General features: G+C 37.9%; 1 protein-coding gene across 1 annotated transcript in view; it reads right to left on the reverse strand.

Annotated features, from left to right (window-relative positions):
* Positions 1 to 27,950, reverse strand: part of sfl (N-deacetylase and N-sulfotransferase sfl) — a 248,346-nt gene that overhangs the window by 164,215 nt on the left and 56,181 nt on the right. The gene's annotated exons all lie outside the window — the stretch shown is intronic.

The raw sequence follows: 27,950 nt of genomic DNA on the forward strand, positions 1-27,950 counted from the left end.
TGTGTAAAGCCACGGTACTTGATTTCGGCGTTAAGCGCCTCTCGGTGTTAACAGGAACTGATACAAGACGACGCCGGTGTTGTTCGCGCGCTGTTCCTAGACACCGTCATGTATATAAACTTTACACAGGAGAAAATAATTTACCAATCATGCTGATGTATTCAAATGAGATTCAAATTCCCTTCAATATTCAGCGCGTGCTGTTTTACTTTCAAAACGATAAGCTTCTCTCACTGTTGGCGGCTGTTATCGCTCGATATGCGCTCCTATATGCTCTGCTCCACCTTCTATTATTCATTTTCCTTTGTGCCACGGCCTTCTTGCGCCAATGCGTTCTCCGAACGCCGTTCTTCTCGCACCGTTATATCGAACTATCCCACTAGCGGCAAGTTTCTTCGTTTGAAAACTCGATACAATGGCACGTCGCGCTCGCCGCGGCGCGTTTCGTATTGCCGCTTATGAAATAAATCAGGCGGTCCATATCGCATTTTGCTCAAGTTTCAAATGTGCATCGTGCCGCGCGACACACTTTATGATATTGCCTCTCCACTGACTGTATAAATTTTCCAAACTGTCATCATTTCCGAAAATTGTGTCGCACGCCTGGGTATTCGGGATATCCATATCATGAAAATTATACTTTTATGACATAATTCGCTGTTAATTGTTTCCGATGATTTTCGCGTGTATAACAAATTGACCCTCCATGTATGTTCGATACACGTGGAAGCGGCACTGAAAATCTCCCTTTCTCTCTCGCGAAAGAATATTTTGGAAACGGAATGAATTGTAAAAACGCACGGACAATCGTCGATTGATTTTGGTGCCCTGAAAACATGTTATTTCGATTGAAATGGCATGTAGATCTCTTTGTTGGGAAGATATCGTTGGATGGGTCGGGACCGTAATGATCTTCGGCTTGGAGCCGACTGAAAATTCATGACATCGATATTCGCGGTTTTGCATGCGGAATCGGGCGCATTTGGCCGAGATGCAAAGCCTTTGGTGAAAAGGGGGTCGGCGGAAATGTAGGGAATACGAGACGTGGTGGAGAAAATCGGCAACGATTCTCGCAGAATTATTCGCGGGCGGCGCGGCGCCCGCACAAGCGGGGCCAAAAATTGCAATTCGCGTGCGGTACGACCGTTCCGAAATTCTTCGACGAATGTTTGCGTTATCTTATACGGCGCAAGACGCGAACTCCAGCCACCTATACCTACTTTAGGAAATGCTGTTTTCGGGACCCGACGGGTTTAGCAACTTTATTCGACCTTAAATTCCCGGCTCACTTGGCCGCCGCTTGTGTACCACCGATTTAGCATGCCAACTGTAAGGAAATTTCCACCCCGCCAGACGCGACGATGCGCATGGAAATACGAAGGCAGCCACTTGTTCGCCTCGGCGGAACGGCTAATCACCAGGAACCTCCATGGAGATTTCGCGAATGGTACTGCGAATTCAGAACGAAGAGAATAAGATAAATTTTCATTCACACGTGAATTCTCGTATGAATTCCACGAAAAATATTCCGCTGCGGAGAACTGCGATCGATGCCGCTTCTACGATTGACGAAAACAAAGTTTCAAGAAACTTTCCAAATTGTATTTGGAATGTAATTACAATTTAATCGATTTCGCAAATAAAAAGTGATAATGTTTCATATATAGCTAAATTGCTCGCAATATGTTTGAATATAGGAAGTTATAAATTCAATCTTGCATCATATCGATGAGTAGATCGCGAAATTTGTCGAAACAAATGACTCTTTCATTCTATAGGATATCGATTTTTTTGCCGGTAGACCCGCTGGCAAACTCAATATCAATTTCTATTATCATTTCGCGTCGTGTACCGTCGTGCAACTCGATTACTCGAGTAGGAAATTCTGGCGGGTTGGAATTCAGCGAACCGTATGACCCACATGCGAGGAAAGGATTTCAGGAATGTGTGAGTGATCACCGTGTGCCGAAGGAATATATTGGAAGTGACTACCTTGATTTCTCCTGGATGTCACGAAGATTACCCTATCTACTTTCGTGAACGTCGAATTTCTCTCAGACAATTCGCCAAATAAAATCCAATCTTGTCACGCGCGCGGCCATGACCGTGTAAGACATGAATAAAACACGAGAGAGCATAAAATTTAAAAGACAATAGCAATGCAAGCACGAGCATGACGTGAAATAAGTTTTTGATTTGCAAGCTCTAGAAGTTTCAGAATTCAGTACAATCGGACGTCAAACTTTATGTCATTTCATTTTTAATTAGAAATAATGAATAATATAATAATAAAATCGTAAAAAATAATGGACATTTGTATAAATGGATATAAATAATAAAAAAATTTTTTTAAATAAACATCTTTAAATATTTACTATAATAATATAGATGGAAGCAAAATATAAAATATGTATTTAATTATTATTATAATTAAATGTATTTGTTCTGTGGAAATCATACAAATTTGAATATAATTTTGTTAAATTATTATACTTTATTAAAATATGTATAAGACGTTAAAGTATAATACGGCAATAATTTTTGATATTTTTGGCCAAATTTTTATATGTTTTAATAGAACCGTTCTTTCCGTGTGTGATGTATCTAAAACAACTTGATTATTCATCTGAAATTTCAATAAGCTGGCGAAGATATCGATTCGCGCTGTGGAAAAGTGCGTGTAAAAAATGACTTCAGAAATTTGCAAGTGATCACCGCCGACATAGAAATATATGGAATCGATTGCTGTGATTTCCCACGTGTCACCGGGCTTGATTTTCTGTTCGCTTCCATGCTGCGTTAGACAGAATTCCGAACTCTATTCGCTGGTCGATATTCTACCCTCGTCTTCTCCCCATCGAAATTGTATCGCATTCGCGATCGAATGCAAGTTGGCACATGGGAAGGAGGAGAGTTTTCGGAGTTGAAGAAAAAAAGTCGCTATCGCAGGAGATAGAGAATTCGACGGATCCTTTTGGTTCACGTTCGTTTTTTTCGGATAAAGGATGGATGCGTGGAGAGACATTGAATCCACGACGAAATCCTTGGAGTTTCGAGGCACCTGATGGTAATCTAGTCACATATAAGCACCAGGGTGTCAAAAGGAAGTCCTGAGGAGAAGAAGCAATAGGCAGGTTCGTGAGAAGCATGATGAACGCGAGACGGCAGAGAGAGTTGTCTTTCCTCACCGGATTACCGCACCATAATTCGAAATCTCATTGAACTTCCTGTACCGTAGAGTACAATTTTTTGCCCATTACATCGGCTGCGAAATACGCGAAAAGAGTACTGCTTCTTCCTCGAGGAGATTCATTTCCGCTCTCTTGCCATTGGTCGTGGTCGACCATTTCGGAAACTAAATTAGACCGCCGCTTACAAGCTGAGTTATTTTATTTTGCTAGCTCTCTCTCTCTCTCTCTCTCTCTCTCTCTCTCTCTCTCATATTAATGTGTCGATTAAGCATCAAATATTAGTAAAATTATGTTTTTATTTTCCGATTATTTATTTGCATGATACAAACAACAAATTTGTTAACAACTGACTTTAACAATCAGTTAATTCGAATTGCCAACGATTAGTTTATTTAACTAATTCTTATAATATGTTTGGCGATAAGTATAATCACATACATTGCTTTAATATGAAAATACATCCAGTATTTTTCATCTTCTAAAAAAGCCATTTAAACTATTACAAAAAGTCTGGAATTAAGATAAATCAATAAATTGCTCTACTCCCGATTTACGAAGACTTGCGTAAAGTCGCGTTAAACTCTAACTCCCGCGTACGAGTCAGCGAAGTTCTCCCTCCTATCACACGACGTGTCCTATCCTTACGTTTCCTCGATCCTTCTCGCAAGCAGTCAAGCAACCGCTGAAACACGCTTCAAGGGACGAAAGGGTTGAAAGATGGCCGACCGTCGCGCGGTATACCCGGGAAGACAGGATGCACCCTGGTATACGAACCAAAAGTTTATGGAACTTTCGGTGCATTGTTGTGGCGGGCACGACGTCGAACTTGGCAGCCAGTTCCGGAAAAAAGAGATGCCTCCAAGGGGTGGCGACAAGGAACGGTTCCGAGTGGGGAAGCGCCTTGCCCGTGAAGAACGGGAGACGAGAAAACGGCGGCGCCGGTATACAATATGCGTGCAGACGTTGTCGTTGCCGTTGGTACGCGGGGGCATCGCGTAAGGAGACGAAATTGACGGGAACTTTCGTACTTTCGGCTCGGCTGAAAACAAAAGACGCCGTATGAAAGGCGCGTTGTCCAATTACGATAAGCCACCGTCGCCTCCGGTTGATTTATCGATGTATTTTCTCGGCGCTATCGAGCGATTGAAATTCGATGCAGTTCTCGCGCACAGCTTATTGTGCGCCTTTTCTGTGTAATATCGATCAGGACAGTCGACGACGACGTTAACAAACTGCATCCAAGTTGCATCGTAAGACGATATCGTAAATTCGATGCACGCGCTCCTTTTCATTGCGAGAGATAAATCGTTCAAAGGGAACGACCGAGTATTTTGACACGCGCGGTAGATTGGAATCTCGGCCCGGAGATCTCGCAATAGTGTAATTATAATTTTATGCATCGGCGTAAAATTAAATCAGCTTAAACCGAATGAAAACGTGATACCGGCGCCATGGGAGAATAATTGTCCCGGAATTGCTGGGTTACGCCAACGGGCGTATATCGGACACACGTTATTTCTAATAATCTGTCGCGACATTAATATTCATAGCGCGAAAATTCGTATATTCCGCGTTTTCTGTAACAACGTCACTTGTAAATTACACGTAAGCATCGGAAATTTAATATCAGCGGACGGCCGACTGCTGTAGATATTAATTGCTCGACATATCGCAACTGCAACACACGTGAACGCGTCGTAAAAACGTATGTTTGATCTAATTTAATGTAACGTTTAATTTAATCAGGTCATTTCGTATTATCGAATTTCTCGTCGGTTATTTATGACATGCGACATTATGTCTATACTGTTCGTATGACATTTTGTTATCTGAATAAATAAACTCCAGCGCTTGATTTATGATTTTCATAACAAAACGTCTAGAAAAAAATATATTTTTTATTGATGTGTCGAACAGTACTGATTTAAAATATTTTATAAGCAGTCTTTTTTACTTACTTTCCAAATTATATAATTATTATATATAGAGGAAAAAGACGGGGGGGATAAGAAATAACTTTAAAGTTTAATAATTTTTTGTAATTTCTATGACGCAAAAATAATGATCTATTTTTTCAGATTTATTAAAGCCTTGCTTTTAATCTGTAAAAATTGAAAAATTAGTGAATGAATTAGAATTTTTTAAAAGTTTATATCTTTTAGAATGTATCAAGTTTATTATTTTGCCCTTATGTATGAATAAAATGACTTTTAATAATGGATAAAACATATGGAAGATTAATTTAACTTAAAAATAAACTTTTTATATTTCTTATAAAAAAATTATTATAAAACTGATCATAAAACTTATATACTATAATAAATTTTTTAATAAGGAATTTATGAGATTTGAAGAAATAAAATTAATAAGACAAAAAATAAAAATAATTAATGCATCATCTCATTTCGTCATGCTATGTCCGTGTCTCCTAATTATTTGTTGTAAATCGCTGTCTCTTCGTTATAAATTTTTTCACATAAAATTCAGCGCTCAAGAAACGACACGACTAGAGTAGAAAAAAGATGAATCAGCTTGATGAAGCATGCCCGGAGAACAAATAAGTGAGACTTATATATATTAATGATATAATATCAAATATTTACGATTTTACCTCTTAGTGTTTGCAAGAAATTGAAAAAAATTCCTAAGACGACACAAATGCGAGCCGCGTACGCTTGCTTATTTTTTACTTTTCTCTCGCAATATTCTCAGTTTCGTTTCCCAGTTTCTCGGTTTTTTACATTTCCTTAATTGCTATATCATTTATTATATATCCTACGCGGATTTTCTTTCACGCGGCTAATCGCGCGCGGTCTCGTTAATTAATTCTTGTCCGAAACGAAGCCGCGACGCGGCGTAACGCTCCATTAATATTTCCCGTCATCATACAGGCTACTCACAATTTCGCCGCACCGAGTTCCCGAGATCCGACTAATTACCGATAAAAATTCGGGAAAAACCGGTTTCGGCGCAACCTGACCGACCTGGCGAGCATCGATAATTTATTCATCGACAAATGCACGTGCGCTCGTCAACCACTATAGCAACTTGTCGGTCAAATATATCGCTATCGAACGATCGTACTTAATTACTTGACAGGTTTGTGTTATATTACGTGGCACGCGCGCAGATTGTTACGCAATGCGGCACATTTCGTTCCGCGAGCGAACCTATGAAATTGCTATTAAGACTTTATTTCTCTCGATGAACTTTTTAATTAGATAGATTGTTGACAGAAAGTTATAATGAGCCAGCTGAAATACAGAAAACGCCAACTGCTGAAAAATTGACATTTTCAGGCTAACATGCTCGCGAATTAAATCGTCATGTTAACGTTTCAGCATAATGTATATTTCATACAAATTATTTGCACGCGTGGGGATTGATATTAAACTGTCATTTTTCGGAACGCCTCCGGTGCGGCGGTTATTTGTCACTGTCAATCAATCTCTCTCCACAATTTCTCGCAGATTATCCGTAAAATAACGAGTGAATCTAGTCATATTGTCACCCAGTCATCTCGCAAAGCTTAAAATTACTAGCATCCTTTGTATTCGCAATAATGAGCACAAAATTGGTACTAAAATGGTTTTTAAATTTAGCATACCTCCATCCCGCCTCGTTATCCTTCCTTTACATTCGATTGTCAGTTCCAGATGATCTGCTTCATTAAATTTTTCATTTTTCATCCGGTGCACTTCCGCAAACGAAAAGAGCAGCGCAAAATTCAACGTGGCCTCACGTTCGCGACAAGACATCCGGCAGCTTTATCGCGATATCGTGACTCGTAATGAGGGTTGTCACTCAAGAGCGCACGAACGAAAGAATGTCGTAAGAAAAAGGAGGGAGGGGACGATCTTCCGCGATGTGTCCATTTTAAGAGAGAGAGAGAGAGAGAGAGAGAGAGAGAGAGAGAGAGAGAGAGAGAGAGAGACAGAAAGAGAGCGCGCGCATTTCGCATTCAGCGGTTTTACGTTTTATTACGTTCCTCCGGAAGAGTACCCGAACGACTTCTTCTTCATTGCCGCACGCGAGAAAATTAACTTGAATAAAATTCCACAGGAAATCCAAGCAAGTACATTTGAAGAGCAACATTTATTTGTAGCGGAATGATCGTCAAAGCTAAATTGTCTCTGTAGTATTATTTTGGTTGGTTTGTATTTACTGCTCACTTATCCAGATATATTTGGATGATAATGATTGATTAATGTCAGTGAAATGAGCGCCGATTTAATTTTCCTATGCCGATCGTAGCGACATTGATCGATTGCGATAATTAGTCACCATATTTCCCCTAACACGAAGCAATATAGATGAGCCTATATACGCACGATTGATGTTGAAACGTAAAATAATGTGTAAATCAGTCTGCGACAAATGTTGTTGGTGGAAATTTCTGTCTAAATTAATATTCAGCAATCAATGAAAGTTTATTTCTAATAAAGCGATTCTCTGATAGCACTGATAATTGTTAAATTATAACATGTTAATGAATGATACCTCTTGTTATTATTTATATTGTCTAACCATCTACGATATTGTCTAACCATCTACGATTTTATGCGATTAGAAAACATTATATATATTTTCAAAATACATGATTATACATAGTTTTGTAATTATGTGTGGGTGTGTGTAAAAACTATTAATAAGCAGGATTAAGCAATTATCCTGTGAAAAAAATTACTATTCAGATTAGTAATTCGCGGTATACTTCAATTATATGTTTTATATTGCAGGTTTATCTCGCCTTTTCTCTAAAAATGGATATAATTCACGCGCATACAAAATCCAATCTTCGTCAACGTGTTCGTTATCGTTTCTTATAATATCTCGTTACCGCGTACATCCAACGTGTTACCGCCGTATTTAAAGGTATTGCAAGGTATTCAAAGCGAGACAAATGCATGCGACGAACGACACGTCGCTTGAGCGCGAAATGCAACGCCGTGTCCGTCCGTCGATCCGGCTTTTTTATTTCCTCGCAGGCTATGTCGTGTTTCAAGTAGCGCCGTGTCGCACGGTATTTAAACGGTGACTCCTAATGGCGGGCACACACATTCGACGCATATCTGCCGGGCTGCGTGCTGTTTACAAAAACTGCTATCGAACACATTCTTTCCACGGTAGGCCGCATGTGGAAAAATTCCATTCCGGGAAAATCCGTGAGAAAAACTGTGCCGTGCACAGTAGTAGCAGAGTAAACGTCATTAGTTTCAACTGTTATTAACGTTACATAGTTGGTGGATGACAGGCAAATATAGACCGGGAAAATTTTCAGCTTAGAACGAGAGAAACTAGCAAACATGAAATCGAGAAGGATAACCAGCAAGTGCTCCCATATTGGTTTTGCACACGCTGAATATCGACCGCAACCAATTTTTTTCTGCAATCCCAAGTTCCCTCTGTTTCGTTCTGTTGTATATGCACTTACCTAGTTAACGCATTCGCATAGTTCGAAGTCTTTTACTGTATTAGTTTTTCAAAAAAACGTTTTCAAATTTATAAGTCCTAAAATTGCACATATTCTACATTAAATTTAAAGCATTCATTTTTAAAATTTCATATGTTTATGGATTACTATTTTATTTACCTTTTAATTTTAGTTTTTGTACATAGGAACTTGTCTCAATACTAATAGCTAAGAAGAAAACAGAAATACTAAAGATATGTTTTAATAGATAGGTTTTGGATTTGACATGTGATGTTTAAAGCTCAAAAGCATTTTTTTTCGAGCAAACTTTGATATATATATATATATATATATATATATATATATATATATATATATAATATATATTTTGCAATCGAATGATTTGTTTCTCGCTGAACGTTTCAGAAGTTTTAAATTGAAGTAGATAAGGTACTGAATTTTTTATTCATGAATGTTCCGTCGATGCTAAAGTAACGGCTTACGTGTATTGTGACAACCCGCCATTACTCTTCTTCGTACACCTCTCGCTGTTACACCGGCTCTCTTTTATACGTCGCATTTCTCAAATACCCGCGCAAGTAAGAACTCAAACGAGAGTAGAGGTAGATAAATCGTTGACTACCACGTAGAGAGTCATCATTGCGTTTCTTCTCTCTTTCTGTGGTAAGCTCTGAATAAATTCATGTCTCCAAAAATGTCATTCTATTTATGACGAGGCAAAAGTTCAATCCTTATATATATGCACAATGTTTAAAATTCTTAATGAAAAGCAAATCAGATCAGTTTAGAAAATCGAATTAAATTAAAATTAAGAATGCATTAAGAAAATGAAAACGTGTGACGTACGCATGTTCGCTAATTTTATATTTTGGTTGATGATTCGATTTTCGCCAATCATACCCGATTCGAAATTCAATTAAGCCATTGATTTTATAAATCTAATCTTATAAATCTTATAAATCTTATAAATCTAATTTTACAAATCTAATTTACAAATCTAATCTTACTAAGTTTAATTTTATATTTTACAAATATAATCACACTTGATACAGCTAACAGATATTAATTTTTCAGAATGAAATATATTAGATGTACAAAAAAGTTCTGAGCTTTTTTTTGTAAAATTCAATCTTTATTCAAAAATAAACAAAAAAATATTAATCAGCGAAATATTCCCCGTTTGCATCAACGACCTTTTGCCATCTTTCGGGTAGCTTGCGAATTCCTTGACAATAGAAGCTCACCGGCTTCGAAGCGATAAAGTCATCAATGCATTTTCGTATCTCTTCAAATCTCACGAAATGTGTATCAGCCAAATGATGCTGCAGCGACCGGAATAGGTAGTAATCGGAAGGCGCCATGTCTGGGCTATACGCCGCGTGCGAGAGAAGTTCCCAGCCTAACGCAAAGATATGGTCCTGAGTCGCTTTCGCAACATGTGGTCGAGCATTGTCATGAAGCAAGATCACTTTACGACGTTCTTGGCCAGTAAATAGCCTCTTTTCTTCTAATGCATCGCTCAAATTGGTCAATTGTTGTTGGTAGCGGTCTGCCGTGATTGTTTCACTCGGTTGTAACAACTCGTAATACAACACACCTTTCCAATCCTACCAGATACAGAGCAAAACCTTCTTGGCGTGGGTATTGGGCTTTGGCGTCGATGTCGAAGGTTGACCAGGGTCAACTCATGATTTTCTATGTTTAGGGTTATCATAAAGAATCCACTTTTCATCGCCTGTAATGATTTTGTGCAGAAAATCTTTTTTCCGGAACTTTGAAAGCAAAATGAGTGCAGTGTCACGCCGACGATTTTTGTTGTCTTCGGACAATTCATGCGGAACCCATCTGCCTTCCTTCTGAACCTTTCCCATCGTACGTAAACGGAAATAGTTTGCTGCGTAACGCCAAGCTGTTCTACAAGCTCCTTTTCAGTTTGCGCAGAGTTTATATCCAGCAGTGCTTGCAATTCGTCCGTTTCAATCTTTTGAGAGCGTCCAGCACGCGGTTCATCTTCAAGACTGAAATTTCCTTGGCAAATTTTTGATACCATATTTTACATGTAGTATGACTTACAGCGTTCTCTCTATATGCAACACAAATCATTGCAGTGGCTTTAGCAGCATTTTTCTTCAGATGAAACGCAAAATGGATGGAAAATCGAATATGCTCTTTTGTTATTGCCATCGTGAACACTACTGATTTTTGAGATTATGTGCATCAAACGCCAAACCGTATGGCATTTTAGAAGGCCAAATGTCAACGCTTTAAAACCGCAAAAGGGCGGAAAGATATATAAAATTTAAATTGTTATTTCGGTTGTGAAATCTAAAGCTCAGAACTTTTTTGTACATCTAATACATGCTGGATATTTATTCCTGCATGGCTAATGCTATGACGTGACGTATTCTAAACTGAGAAATTTCGATTTCGCTTAACTTTATTTTGCAAATCAACAAGATGGGAGTCATAAACAGACTTGAGACGAAGGTGACGGTGCACATTGCGCGTATCATCGTCCCCGGAGGAAACTTCCATCGCGCTTTTCTCGTTTATTCACGTTCTGGCTGCGACACTTCGTTCTATTTCTACTTTCTGTTGTCCGTTTAATTTTATTTTCATGTCATCAAGGGCTTTTTATATTTCTAAACCGCGCCACTGACTGCCTTCCCCGAAGTTTTCTTTGCTAATCTGATATGACAGTATTAGCAGCAAAAAGAATAAATCAAATCATTATTCTGTCGTTAACCGTAATTTTAATACATCGAGCATCTAAATTCCAGCGATGTTTATCTTTTCCTTGGCGTATCTTCCCTTTGAGAAATATTTTCTACGTCAAAATATACTTTTTATTTGTGATAAAAGGAGAGATCGTATACCGATAAAGTGACGCTGATATGGTAAATAACCACAATTTAAAGCCTTGCGGGGTAAGGAAAATTTATGACACAGCGCGATTTTTTAAATCGATGTTCAGATAAGAAAGATTGCGGCGATATAATTCCAGATGATTTTTCTTCGTAACGGTTCGGGACTTAATAACAACTCTGATAAATTATTCTACGTAGTTGGGTACCGAGCTAATTACACCACGGCAATTAGAAGGGGATGTATATTCGACCCTCGAGATCTTAGCTATCTCATTTCAGTGCTCCTTCAAATAGAAAAATGTCTGGAGGAGGGTGAATAAAAAAAAAAATAAAGACAAATATTAACTTATATATATAATTGAATTAAGTGCATGGTAAATGTATGTCAACTTGCAAGTATAATAGTAACTTTATAAAGTGGCATTAATTATTATCGTGTAAAAAACGTAGCCTATTGATAATAATCATAAAATATTCACTATAAATGTCAGCACGTATCTCTGTCACATAATTACAAACGCATTTCAAATTGATATTTATTTAAACGTTTTACAATATTGGCAAGCTACGCCATGAGACAAATTTGCATGAAAAATAAATGCAAAAAGCGTTAACAGCCGTAACGTTGGGTGGCAATTTTAATAATGCAATTATTAAAACCACCGTGTGCGATCGACGTAAACAGGTCGCGTTTAAACATTCATTAGAATCGGATAGTGCTTTTCAAAAATTAATTCGCGTTCAAAAGGTTATTGATCCCGCAGTTAAATGCTTAAACGTGGCCGAGATCTAAATTACTTCGAATCACAAAACCATCATACGCATAAAGAGACTTCTCCACGCATTTGTCCGTTATCGGCAGCCACTTTTAATTCAGCGAAATCCTACAATCGACGGAGTCGATTTACTCTGAGATCGAAGCTATCTGTGGGAAGAGAAAAAGCTGGAAAGGGAGGATAGAGAGTAAACTCGTACGCCGTTACGAGCACAGCACTTGGTGCATTTTACGGCCGCTCTTTACGTCGGCCGTGTGATACTTTATTACGCCTTCGTTCTCCTTTTCGCCCTCCCACCGATATTCTACGCTCATTCTTCTCTTCTCTTTCCTTCGCCCCGCTGTCTTTTCTTCTTGCTATTCGATCTTCCCTAACTCTTGTATGCACATTCGCTCGACTTCGCCTAATCGCATTATGGTAATTTTGCTATCGTGCCGCGCATCTTCCAGACTAAGTAACGTTGGTATATATATATATATATATATATATTTTCGCAACGCCGCTTTAGTATTTCTCCTTTTATTATTGCCTGCACTTGAACTTCAAAAAATAGCGACTTACACTTTTCTGTTCATTCATAAAAAAGCGCTTTAAAAAGATATTATTTAAAATATTATATATGAGTAAAAAACTTATTAGTTTTATAACTTATTGTTTTTATAAGAAATGCAATCGATGCTATTAGAGTTGTAATAATTGTTACTATCTTTTTAAAATTATATTTGTTACACATTTTTGCATCAAGATAAGTTTTTATCAGGGAAATTTCTCCCTTTAAAAACTAATTTTCATTTAATTATATAAAGCCAAATATTATTTCATATTTGTTTTAATCATAAATTATTGGAAATATGAAATATGAAATTATAAAAGAGGAAATATTATATATTATTATACATTTGACTCGCATAATTATTTGATACTTGAGGCTTATTTGAGGTCGAACATTGAACTCTTTCGGAGAAAAAGAGCAGACACGTTGATCGATAAGAAGTAATAAAGAAGACTCATCCCCCTACGTGCTGTTAGTGAATGAAATGCAATTTTTCTGTGATATTATCACCGTAAATTCATCTTGACGGCTGCTTAACCCAGATTCCTAGTTTCCTGACGGCTATAAAGTTTGCTAGCATAAAGAAAGGACATTGCTATCCCTATATAATGGAAAGCATGTGTGACGATATTCATCTCGATGTTGAAGCATCCAGGTGTTCGCACTCTCGGTAATATCAAAGTAACGACATGAATAAAATATTATAAACGCTACAATGAATAACGTAAAAAAACTCTCTCTCGCATTACAATTAAAACGTAGAATTTATCACAGACGTATGTATAATCGTAAATCAGATTATTAAATAATTGCTTACTGTAAAAAGGTTTGATCGTGCGTTGCATTACGGTAAAACATTTGAGTGCACCGTTTGCATGAATAAATAATCAAAAACAATAACGACGTATCATAATCTCATAACCACGCAATGCCTTCAACGGTCGTTGGCCTTCTGACCTCAGAAATATATATATATATATATATATATATATATATATATATATATATATATAATATGCATCTTCTTCCTCGTAAGAAAATTAATGGATGGGGTAATTTTATCGCAAACTGCGCAAGCTTTTCGCAAAATGTAAATACAGAAAACAAAAATTACACTTACGTGCGCTCTCGCAGATTATCGATTATCATGATATGCCGCAGCCAGTGATGAACATCAACATCGCCATAAATTCCCCAGTACCAATGTATTTCTCTGCGTGCATCACTGGAATTCTAATATTGCGCGTGCATCCTTTGCATATCTCATAACACATTATGAAATAAGAAGAACTCGATAATGTCTATCATGTTCCATACGATTTAAAAACGAACATTTATTCGCGAAAATATTTCTTTCGGATTTATCCAAAGTTTACGTGTAAATGTAGTGATAATAAATGTAATTTTAAATTTCTCACAATTCGTATAGTATACATGAAACAAATTTATTTATAAGATTATATGTTCTCTAGATAAAACTTTTATACATCGATCAATTTTCTTCTTACAAACTCGAAAAAGAATAATCAAGAACTAAAGGGCAATTTTTTTTCATCTTGACACCACATTTTTACAAAGTTTCCTCGGAACTCTTTCAAAACTTTTTACTGTTGCTCGATATTACATAATATATAATAAATATATTATTATTTTACTTTAACAATCAATCATTTGATTTGTCCTGAAATCACCCAGAGCAACGGGACGGCGGAAAGTTTGAGAAAAACATGAATTTGCAAGATGAAAAACGGATCGTGAAACCGGTGGTGGAGGAGAGAAAAAAAAAGGTCTGCGTCGTGGATGGACGCGCAGAAAACCACGGTGCTTTTTCCCGGGCCAGATTAAAAGCGGAGCCCATCCCCGCGAGGCGAGCCGTTGTTGCACCGTCAGTGGATGAATGGGGATGATTCTGTGCGCGGGTGGAATTTCTGCCGCACACGGTTGTGCCACGCCACGTGGCGTACGAGTTGAAGGAGCAAGGAGGCGATAGCAAGAACGATAATAACAAGTCGGTAAAGGAGAAGCTGGGAACAATAACCGTGAAAGCGCGTCGGGAACACGGCCAAAAGGCAAAAATGTCCGTCCGTCCACCAGTGAGGAAATAGTTTTTTAGCTTCTGGCCGCTGTTGCGCGTCCTATATTGTCGTACTGCACGCTGGACGTGGGTCGATGGTATCTTTTCTTTTTCTTTTTTTATCTCCTCGATACTCGTCTCTCGAGGAGCCCCGATAGAAGAAGAATGCTCGGAAGGCTTGAAAGCACCGGACTTACAGGTCGGTGAGCTTCGAGGGTACGGACGATCTAGATGTTATCCTCTGTGTCTGTATTCGCCTGAATGTCCGTTTAGTTCTTATTTGATTCCAAACATTACCGAGTTATACAACGTACCGATAAGCATGCCGGTAGACGTACGTGCAAGCGATGTTTATTGTAGTCTTTACAATAGCAAGGTAATTATATACTGGCAGAATTAACAGCTTACGCTAACAGTATACGCGCATCAAAAGCACGATTGTTACATAAAACGTTTGATTATCCTTCAGTATCAGATCTAATTACGAAATATATAATAATATTAAATATATAATTAATTATTCGGAGATCTGTAATTTATATCAGTTCCTATTATATTAAATTTATTTTGTAAGTTCTATATATTGAAAATAAATCCTTCCATATCCGTAATAATTTAGATTTTTCCGATAATTCTACGGACGATAATGGAATATTTACTTCGCTATACCGTGTTTGATTAAATCATGGATACGTCCTGTGATGTGAATCAATCATATTCGTATGAATCTTGATAAACATGAATGTTTTATATTATTTGCACGCGTACTTTTTATAATACGTGAATGCACGTCAACATGCGGGTTACACGTCCATCGTAACAACGTCATTAAAGTCAGCAAAATAATACACGGCGAACGACCCTTTTAACGCAGTAGAAAGCGCTCGTAAAAGTCAGACAGTGTCTACACGACGGTAAAGCGATACTACTAGGCGAGATGCCAGGAAAATTGCGATTATGTCGCTGCAATGATATTTGATCCTTTGTGTTACAAATAGAGCTAGGTCGACTCAAAATCCATGCATGTATGCATCCATGTACAAAGTCATTCCGCAGAAAATATTTCACGACTTATAACTAATAGCTACTTTTTAATTTTTTAAAGATGAGTTTTATATATACGTTAGTATATATTAGTCACAATACTTCACAAGAATGTGTTTTCATATCACGGTTTATCACGGTGTTAAACGCAACTGTGCGTTGTACACGGTACGTTTTTTCGCGAGTTCTGAGACATTTTCCGGAATCCGGATGTTCGGTCTTACGATGCAAAAAAGGAAATCCGTATGATAAAACCCGCCATGCGTGGTTGCGCCGTAAACTTCGTGAAGTCAACGCTAGCAGTTGTCGTCGTCGCAAAATGCTCGATTTATCTCTGCGACGCGAATCGTGCTATAATTCACATATAGTTTATTACCTATTTTCCACCGGATATGATAAACTATATATTGATGGTGCAACGGCAATTGGTACCAGAATACTACAAGAAAATTATCAAATAATTATCAATAATTATCAATAATTTCAACTTCAACTATTATAAAACAGCTGTCCTAAAACAGCCGTGTTTGCAATAATTACGAAATGAAATATAGGTCATTCGGATATTCGGATAATTAAAATTCTGTTCCGAAAAAAGTGAAAAAAATCAATATCTAAAAGATATTAAAAGATATTAAATATCGTTGCATATATTTATCATGTCTGTATATTAAATGAAATTTGTATCAAATAATATGTATACATACATACATGTTCAGAAATTCTAATATTTTTCTTTTACAAAATACATTCTGTTCTTGTACCAACAATTTTCCTGATGAAATTGCGAAAATATATAAAAAAAAAAAAAGAATAGCAGACTCAACATTTTATATACTTTATATTTTCACGCATGATATTAGCATTTCATTTTTATACTTTGTAAGATAATATTCATATTACATCATTACTTGCAGAGATAATAAAGATCATTTAACATAAAAAAAAAAATATGTGGTCGGTCCACGACAAATAACGCATATTTTCATTAAGAGGATTAATTAATGGCTGTACGCGTGCGCGCCTTGCGTGCAATTTGGTATGTTAATACGAAACCCGTATAATCTGATTACCCGTATCACTTCTGCCGGAAACGTAAGCAGAAAAAAAAATGCTTTGAAACAAAGGCATGGAAAATGTAAAATAAAAGTGGCGTCAGCAACTCGCCGCATCCCGGATTTCGGTGCGCGGACGCGAGCGTACTGCGGTAATTCTAAAATGTGGGCCGTCGATTCATTAGCAGATATGACAAAAATCCCTTCGCGCGCCGTAATCCGGGCGTAATTTTTAATCCGGCCTACTGGCGGGAGTAATCCCTACTGATGGAGTTCTACGTAATGCTCGGTGAGAGATAGCGAGGATGGAAACGGGAGAGAGTGCGAGCTTGATTTTCATCGAATATACGTACATTGTATATACATGTGAGCAGCCGATAACGCCACATACCGATCTGCCTTTTATCCATCGAATAAATGATGCCAACTTCTCTCTCTCTCTCTCTCTCTCTCTCTCTCTCTCTCTCTCTCTCTCTCTCTCTCTCTCTCTCTCTCTCTCTCTCTCTCTGTTTCTCATTCTCATAATCTACAATTGTCACCTTTTTTCTTTCTCTTCTTTTTCTTATCCTCGTGATAGAATAATGGCGACACGTGTGCGCGGCAATTAATTGTCGTATCATCTTGTCTCGAGACCGTTGCCGACGGCATCTTTCCTACCCTCGTTTCCCGTTCCTTTGACACTTTTTTTTTTAGTCTCTATTTCTCGGTCTGAACGATAACGAGACACCAAGAGTAATAAATTGTCGTTACGTGGTAGCAGTCCGGCCGCTCGTTAACGAGCCCACGCCGCGCGCTGAGAAACAATACCGGACGTTGCGCTCGAGTAAATTATCTATGCCAATTGCGTAAGCAACAAGTGCTCATTATGTGTTTAATTATGGGGACTAATATGATGCGGTTAGGCCGCGATTGTGTATTTGCGCCGCTATTGAATAGCGTCTTCGGCAATTGTTTGTTGCGAATCTATTAGAAAAGAGCTTGGCGTCATTTAACATGCAATTACGTCATTCGCGTCGCGATAAATACCGCGTTGTAACAGAAAATGTTCGCGCGTAGGTCACGTAAGATATAAAAGCTGCGATTATTACGGTATTGTTCATACGGCGCATGTTCTTACTTAAAAAGACGTAACAGAGCTGCGAAGTCGAAACCTTGAAAACGCGATACAATCGTCGCAAATTCCATGGTTTGCAAATAGAGGAGAAAAGAAAACATTGCACGTTTTTCACGCAACACAAAACATATTCATCATTTCTACTTGCGATATAAAAATGATTCGAAAATATTTTCTGTTTTCGAAGTGCATTAAAATATCTAAAATGCTAAAATATTTTTTATCTATTGAAATGTTATTAAAATGTGACTCACACGTGTCACACGTGTTATATGGTGACATTTAGAGAGAACGTGTTAATTATTTACGCGCGACATAATTTTTCGTTGCCCGTATGGTACAGCGATGCGCTCGAAGGATACGAACATGAATGGTAAATCATTCTAAAGAGGTATAGGAGATGGACATAACTATGGATTAGAGAGAGGATAATTACGTTTTGCTTTTGCGAAACGCTAATGTATTGAAATGCATGTACATGAAGTAGTCGGTACCGCGGTGGTCGTGCGTCAGGACGCCCGGCGCCGACTTTCTATCGAAGGCAAGCAAGAAACGCTGATACCCCGACTACTTCTCCGCTCCTGGGAATTATTCATTTTGCTCTTACCACTTTTGAATATTTTTCATAAATATTCCGCAACTTTCGCGATTGCGCTGCGTGAATTCTATCGCAGCTCTGTCGCGTTTAATTACTCGTGTATTAGATTAAATCTCCTGTGGACCAAATGACAATTGATAAATAATTTTCCTACGCAAATATCATTAAGACCATTAATATCCTGATTATACGGATCAATATTTCTCTATTATATCGATTCGACATTTAGTATTTAGTAGTACTTTATTAATTACCATGTAGTACCATGTAACGTTCTATTTTTTTTTTTATATCTATTTTTAGTATCGTTGCCGAGCAAATTTTCTGCGAGCTATACCACGTTCAAAAATATTAGATAATCTCATATGATGAGTCTATTTGAATCTATATAGCAACGTGTTACGTCAATGTTCTATTATCGTCTCTAATATCGATTGTGCACGTTGCTGGGATAATTTCACATTCGCGTTTTCACTAGCCGCTTATTGAACTTTACACGCTGTTTAAATGTAACTGTTTCCTGCTGTATTTCTATTTTAGAAGATAACCGATAAATTGTTGATGATAATGACATTAAATGCATTTCCGTTTTAGAAGGTAAATGATAAATTGTTGATAATAATGACATGAAATAAATGAATTAACCGGTATCGGTCATCGATGAGAGAGAAATAGCGCAATAGTCACAGAGTCACGGTTTCACAGAAATTTTTCAATAAATTTTTCTAAAACTGAAACGTTTGCAAACTCGGAGATAATATTCGACTCGAAGAGTTTTTCCGTTCCTGAAGCAATTTGGCGGTAATAAAGCACAATCCGGCGGAGTGATCGCCCGTAGGAACGAGTTTCCAAGATAAATTCTTTCTCGTGCATTCAACCTGTCGCTGGCGAGATTGCGCGCGCGCTCGGTAGTCGGCTCATTTTCTATCCTGTTTACCTTTTCACGGCAGCAAGAGAATATCAGACCTTCGCATTTCGCTATCGGGGAATACTCTTCGTATGGGCAAACGCGGAACAGAGAACACCGGGCGGCGTAGTGGGCCATTTTCTATACGGCCGTACATCCGTACGGGATATTCAGGATTTGCCCATGAGCTTAAATCACACACGGACCATCCCTCCACTTCCTGCTTTCTTTCGATCTCAATCTCACCGTACGTATGTACGTGGATCGTTTTCGTCGGTCGTTTTTCACATTCGTGAAATGCGCTTTAATAGGTTTTATGCTTTTATGCTTTCTCGTTCGATATAAAATTGTAAATTCTTTCTTCCCTTATTGCATATAATAAATTGAATAATTGCCCATTCGGTCTTTTTGATTTACAATTTTTTATATTATAATTTATTATACTTTGTATTATACTTTTTATATAAATATCTCGCTACGAAATATGAGTAAGTTATATATGAGAGGCACACAATGTAAATATACATGCGTATTTTCATCAAGAATCGTAACAATATTTTAAAAATCGTGAAATATAGCCACCTATGATTGAACAACGTAATGAACAAAAATATGTCACAATTCATATTTTTAATCGAACGTATTTCTTCGATATTTCCCCTTTTCATATATATATATATATATATATATATATATATATATATATATAAAATACGTAACAGTCACAAGAAAGGTTTTCGCTTGTGTATGAAATTGACACTATTGAAAGAGAAAATTGGATCCGCGGAATTGTGAATTCGTATAAACGACGAGTTGCAGTCGATCGACAAAGTAGCAATACGTGCAATGGAATGTCTGAAGTATCTGTATGTTCAAAACAGAGCAGCATTATAACATCGAAAATTTATAGACTGACAATGATGTGGCAGTCAAGTAAAAGGAATGTAAAATCGTGGATGGAAATAATATTTTTATTTTTATAAAAAATGTTTATGTTGAATATATTATATATAATAAAATCTAAAATGGAATTTCGTTTATTGTTTTGTTTATTTTTTTATATATTTTTTACAGAATAATTTGTTATGTGCGTACACATACACAAATATGCAATATTCGAAATATTATATATATATTTACATTATTATAGATTAAACATATTTATTTATATATTTGCTGAATAAAAATATAATATTTTCTATAAAGAAAAATAACTATATATTTATTTGTAAATATTAAAATATGTATATTAATGATAATAATAAATAAAATATAAATAAAATACAAATAATGTCAATACAGAATTGTAAGTACGTGTGTTTTAGTTTTATAATTAAATTAAATAAATTACCAAGCGCTTGCAAATAAATCATTTTCGCAATTAATTCTGTTCGGAGAGATATATTCCAAAAAAAATTATAAACATAGCATACTCATGTGACGTTTACGATCTCGAAAAAATCAAATCGTTCCAGTTATATCAGTTGTATTGGTTATATGTATTTTGTCACGTGTGACAATGACAAAAATCGGAAACGGAAACTAAATTCGCTTGTCTGCACGTTGAATGATACATGCGTCAAAACAATGCACTCCACGGAATCACAACTCTCGTTGCGCAGAAAAGTTTTGAAACAATTTTCCGACGTCCGTCGTTTTTTTCGATCCTCAGATGCATCCTGATGCCACGTACGCTTTCCGTTTACCCATGCTTCACGACCTAGCGAAAACAAAAATCTTATCCGCAAATAAATCTAGAGATGTCGAACGATACGTCTACCGGACGACCGCTCTTCACCCCCTGCAGTCACCTTTAACCCAAGATATCGCGGCAAAGTTTCGGTGGGATGGACACCTTCAGGATATATCCATCGTCTCCAGGATCCCACTGCCTTTTCGTTGTAGCTGTCGGAGAAAAGTTTTCTCGGCTCTGTGGCGAGGAAGATTTCTGTCTAGATGCCCTCCCGTAAAACGGCTTTTCGAGGTTCGGGCGTCTCGAAGAACGACTCTGCACTCTGCTCTAACGAGTTATCGTTGCAGATCGTTGTAAGAGGTGCCTTTTACCGAATTGAGCTCTTCTCGTTTTCCACATTCGCTGTTTTTAACCTTCTGCTATCCTCGCGAGAAAAGTATTGTTGTTGTAATGCCTCCCATAAAGAATAATCTTTTATATCTTTAATAATTTATCAAACAACTCTCTCTCTCTCTCTCTCTCTCTCTCTCTCTCTCTCTCTCTCTCTCTCTCTCTCTCTCTCTTTCTCACAAACAAATAATTATGATGTTTCATAAAAAAAAGTTAAAAATATCCTCTAATTATATATTTAAACGTGTTTTGTAAAAATCTGTTTTATTTAATATTGCTTTGTCTTACAACGTTAAGTTATTCGGCGCGATACATGTGAAAAATGATTTATTTTCAACAAACGCAGACATTATGCCACTATCATAAGTATGAATAATGATTGCAAAAGTGGTTAATGTATCAAAATTATACAGTAACGGACGGAAGAACTTTCACGTCGTTTCCAGCATTTTTATCGTTCTTTCCCGGGCTGCATAAAAATCTCTACCTAGTTTTATTGTTATTATCACCATAAGCGTTCATGTATTATTTGCCGACGCTTTCGGGTAGGCCACGCTCATGATTCATTGCTCGGCATCGCACGCAATAATAAAAATGCTCGGCGGGGCATTCCTCGTTTCGCGAGCTATTTCAGCCGTGAATAAGATTCCTCGACTAAACGGCACTCATGCAAAATAATGAGCAAAAATGCACGAGAGACACGACGGGATCAACGGACGAGGGAGCTGTTTCCGCTGTTTCCAGACCGGGGAAATCCGGTACTCGGCCGATCGAGGGGTAGTGGCGAGGAGGGATGCAACCGGAAGATATAAGGGTGGAGAATCGTCTCGTAGCCTGACGGGTGTATCGGCGCCAGCGAGGTCGCTGCACCACGAGGGATGATTCGATTTGACCTAGGCTCGCTCGAAGTTTGCGGACTCACTGACGAGATTATGGCCGGTATTTTCGGTACGGAAGAAACGGGAGACAGCGCAGAGCACAGCGCGGTCTGGCCAAACTTGAAAAAAATTTTTCCCCAGCAGAAAATGGCAAACTTAATTCTTGCTGTGACGCGTTCCTACCTGTGCCCTGTCCTCTTTTTTTTCCGCCGTTCCTCCGTTCTCCCTTCGATTCTCGTGATATCCCCGCGATCCCACTGGCACTCGAGTAAAATATGCGTTTTAATTTGCAATTTAATTGGAAAGCTCCCATCGGACTGAGCAGACAGCGTTCGAGTACTGGCTCTCTTCTTCTTCATGCTGTTTTTCGTCTTTTCTTGTACCCTTTCGTATTTCTGAAGAGTCCGATGAACGTATCAAGGTGGTTTGCGAAAATAATGATCATTTCGAGTAATAAATTTCCGCTATTCCACTATTATTTCTCTCCAATTGTATATCGATTTTATACTTCCGGAAGTTTTCTCGGAATTTACAAATACAGCATTGACATTACGATATATTTTTTTATAAAATATAAAACTGTTGACTTAGAAATAAATACGATAATGTTACAACAGATGCCAAGATAATCGACAGATTTATTCAGGATTTCTCATATTTGAGTATTATTTCGAAAAGTTCATCTTTAATGTCAGAATATCATGTAGTTATTTGTATATATACAGGAAAAGAACAATTTTGCTGAACTGTCAAAAAATTTGGACGAATATAGATCTGAAAATTTTATCGTCGATACATTAAAATAAGGATTCAACGAAATTATTCTCAAATTTGTAGCTAGAAATTTTTAGATATTTCAGAAAAACCGTTTTTTTTTTCGTGTAAATGAAAAATATGTGTGTATATTTATAAAAAATTTTATTTTTTGCGTGCATTTATTTACAAGCAACTAATATTCTCTAATCGTGGAGAACCGTGTCGAATTCGAAGCAGACAACGTTAGTTTCTCGGTACTACTTCGAATTCAAGGTATGATCTGACACTCGGGCAGTTTTCCGCTACATCACGTGCACTACGATTTCCGCGCGTGACACGATTTCACACCCTTCGCGCCGCTGACAAGTTTTACTTCATACTTGGTCGGTCACCCCAGTCAGAGTGAACTCTCGTCGTGTGTTGGCAACGACTGACCGCTGGACATGCACGTAATCGTCTATCGCGACAGCGGATTGGCAGTTTGGCGAGAACTTTGTGAAAGTTTCCCAGTACAAAATTATATCAGGGGAAGGGAACTTGGCGAATATTTAGACGAATCTTTAGCAAAGTTTAATAAATAATAAATTTGTATATCGAACATCTTCTCATTATTATCGTCATATTATATTCTTTTTAATTGTTGCATGCATGTCGCTACAAATTTAAATTGTTATATATATATATTTTATACATACGCGGACGATGGTTTTACATCTCTCGAAGAATTTTGATACCAAATTTAAAATACGGGCACGTATACCTCATATTTATCAAACTTTAATCAAAGTTCTGTACTAAATGGCCGCACTTATTACATCTGTAGTTTATTGCGCTCGTATGAGACTCATGGCAAATGTACAAATATAGCAGGCAGTCATAACGCAGGAACGAACACAAGTATAACTCCCGACCGAGCTCGACACACCTGACATAACCGTAACGTGGTTTAATTGTATCGCCACCTGTTAAGACCAACTAGGAATGTAGTAACCATAGGCTCACCATTAACTGCTATATCCAGCTATTCCACTTGCTATATCCAGCTTTGTCACCATCGCGAAAAGTGAAAAATCTACGACGAGGGCGTGGCGCGATAGAACCATTCTAGAAATTGTATTGGAAGTAAATTATATTAAACAAGAGAATTATTTTGACGTGTTTCACGAAATATCCGAGTAAATAGAATAACGAACGCCCGATACGTGGGCCCCGTATCCTATCGCGTTCTCTATTTTTTGATACGCTGCCAAAAAAAGGGGGAAAAATAAAACAAAATACCGGCCTGGGCTGTGTGCGGATCGAGTCAGAAGCTGCGGCGGAAATGTAGAGGTGGGTGCGCAATAAAAACATTCCCACGTTTGATCTATTGCAAATATTTTTTGCAATGCGAAAAAAGGTAGGAGAGAAAACGTAGCTCCTTGATCTCCGAAATTGTTATTGCGCGGGTCGCACTTCCACATACATTCCTTCTTGTTTTATTTATGGCGACGAGAGAAGGAATCCATTACTCGATTGGGGATTTAAAGCGGAAGCATGCCAGACGGGAAACAACATTTATGACGGAAAAATCTAAATAAAAGTAAAAGCACGTATAACAGAGAGAGGCTGTGTGGATGGGGGAGAGGGGAAGAATTTTCAACGTTTGGTGTTTACAGCGACGTACAAAAGAATCGGGAATGCGAGTGACATCAAATATATATCTCGTACCCGCATGAGATCGGAAAGGTATTCCAAGTGTGTCACATCGACCGACAGCGAGCACGGTTATACGACGTAGATAAGCGTGACAAATCTGGCGTAAAACATGTTCAATAACGTATAATGTTCTTGATAATTCGTAGACTTATATTCGGTGCATCATGCCAACGGCTCTTCAAATACGGATCTTTAATGTGCCGTTCATATCGTAACCATGCGACAAACGACGCATATAAACGAGAATCAAATGAGTTTCCCAATAATTGCTCGTATTCGTTATTATGCACAAAAATTGAAATAAATATACGGATATAACAACGTTACTTTTGAAAGCTAAAATCTCATATTTTTAAGCTCATATTTTTAAATAATAAATAAATGTGCGAGATAAAAAATATCTGCAAAATAAAAAAAATATTCAGGCAAAAGAGAAGAACAAAGAAGTTATGAAAATCCCTTCTAGGTAAACACTCTAGGTAGATTTCTCTCGGTATCGTAAAGGAGTTTTTGCCGAGAACAATAATGATGATGACGAGGGTGATTTCCTAGTGTAAAATACAGCCGCAGGTGCGTCCGCAATATTACGCAACCTTTTCCCAACCGCGAATAAATAAGGCAATTAGAGCCTAGCTGGCGATTTATTCTAATTGCCGGTGGCCATAATTATTATCGCGGCTTAAGGATATTCCGCGTTCCTTTTTGGTCGACTGCTTCCGGCTCGTTTTATTCTCTCTTGCGGAATCGCATCCCCCTGCGTGCACCCTTCTCGCTGATTCTCGACCACGCTCGATGGCCAGGCGGCAACGCCCGGTGTAGCGCGGCCATTCCGCTCGGCGATGCGCGGAAAAGCGGCCGCATTGTTACGGCACTGTCATCCGCAAGCGTTAATGCGACTGGAAAATGTTAAAGGCCGAATGTAACCGCCGAGATAAAACCGCGGGCTCGTTATTTATTCACGGCGACCCCGCGCGCTGGCGGTTGCAGCCGCGGCGCATTGCATCCTCGCCACCCCCCCGTCGCCCTTTCACGTCACATTGCAATCCTCGTTCCACCACGCTCTCTGTATCCTTTCCTCGTGCGAATTATACATTGTGGTCAGAAGTGCGAATGCAACGGCAAACCTGTACCGATTAGGTCATTCATCGATCGATGATTAGAAAAATGGCGAAGCTTTCGCGTTCTCGTAGTATAAAGCTTATACGTATATTTGAACGTATAAAACTGCAGAATTCGTTCATCCTTTTATCAGAGATACGAGACAGAGATAATTTCTTCCTTGTAATAATGCGTAGTAATTATGAAATATTAAGAATCGCATAACTAACGAGAATTAAACTTGGCCAACGGAACGGCTTTAATTAAAGTTTATACGTTTCTTTGTGCACAAAACTTCGTGCGCGTTGTATTAATTAAGGGAAATATTGCAACAGCCTTTACAAAAATTCAGGTATTTCTGTGCACAAATTACGCTCTATATATTTTCAGACTTTATATTACGGAAGGGAATGTGAAAAAATCTTCTTACTCTTGCTTCGCGTTAACTCGGATAAGTTAATTTAATTTTTAATTTTAATCCAAGAAAATCTAACAACACGAGTACCGCATATCAGTAGTATCTGAGAAGGAATTTGAAACACCATCGTATCGCCTTCATCTGCCCAAGCTGTCCAATTAAAAACGCGTGGCGTTAGTGAGTCACCGCTGAGTTGCGGCCGATCGTCACAAAGAAATACGACCTAAAGGGCATCGTAGTAGCCGGCCGCGTTTGCACTCTCGAAGCCCTTTTCGCCGACCATGAATCATTCCCTTGCAGTAGCCGGCAGTACCGGGGCAGTACCGATTCCGCAGTAATTAACGTTGACTGGCTCCGGACACGCGTGTGGCTCACTCACGCGATAACGATACGCTATACACATATGTGTATACTCCCACACGTGCGAGTTCTCCCTTTCTCTCGTTCTTTCCATCACTCCGCACCTCTTCTTTTTCTTTCATTTTTTTTTTTTGTTCACGGAAGTGCCTTGGAAACAGAGGCGTCAGTGCGCTTATTTGCGCCAGCCTGTGTGCGCCTGTTTGTGATGCGCTAAAAGGACTCCCCGTTTGATTAAAGAAAAGGCCTCGCGGGGTTTCTTTGTGGATTAGGTGGCGCATTGTCGCTCAAGCAATAATAAAACTTTCGACGAACGGAAGAGACAAAAATAACAAAGAAGTCACTCAGGAGAAAAATTACAGATACTTTACAGATTATTTCGACACAGCTTTCTCGCAATGCGCCAGTTTCTAGCTGTAAACTGGCGAACTTTATTCAACCATTTTTCGATGAAACCATACTGCTATGGAAAAAAAAACTTAAAATATTTTCGTTAAGCATCTTTTAACAAATTGGTAACTTTTGCAAAATTTCATTACAGATTATGATTGATACTTTATTACATCGTTGTAGAGTAATTCTCGATGAGGAAATTTTGAAATTAATTACTTTCGAGTTAATTGATAGTAAAATAATTTTATGTCTACATTGTACACATAATAACATTCGTCTAAAATAATTATGTGTGACATAGATTGATATTATTATGCAAACTAAATATGCCGATGAATGCGTTGTATATACGTGTTGAACTTCATCTAACACAATCGAGTTTGACGTCATCTGCCAGCCACCTCGAGACAATGCGCATCACTTTATATCAAGAGAGTGTCAGCGAAATTCGAGGTGGATGAATCCTGCAGCAGCATCGCGAAACTGTTTATTGTTGTTATTATTATCAACAATGTCCTGTATATGACAGGCACTCGTAACTCGCATATTCAGTAATTAAATTTAATACGGCATGCTTATCAAAATTTGAGATTAACCTGTTAATAGAATTTTATAAAATGTAAACCCTTGTTTTTACTCGTATGGATGATAAAAATTCA

Source organism: Pogonomyrmex barbatus, unplaced genomic scaffold (assembly GCF_055798465.1).
Source record: "Pogonomyrmex barbatus isolate J1 unplaced genomic scaffold, ASM5579846v1 scaffold2, whole genome shotgun sequence".
NCBI classification, from domain to species: Eukaryota; Metazoa; Arthropoda; class Insecta; order Hymenoptera; family Formicidae; genus Pogonomyrmex; species Pogonomyrmex barbatus.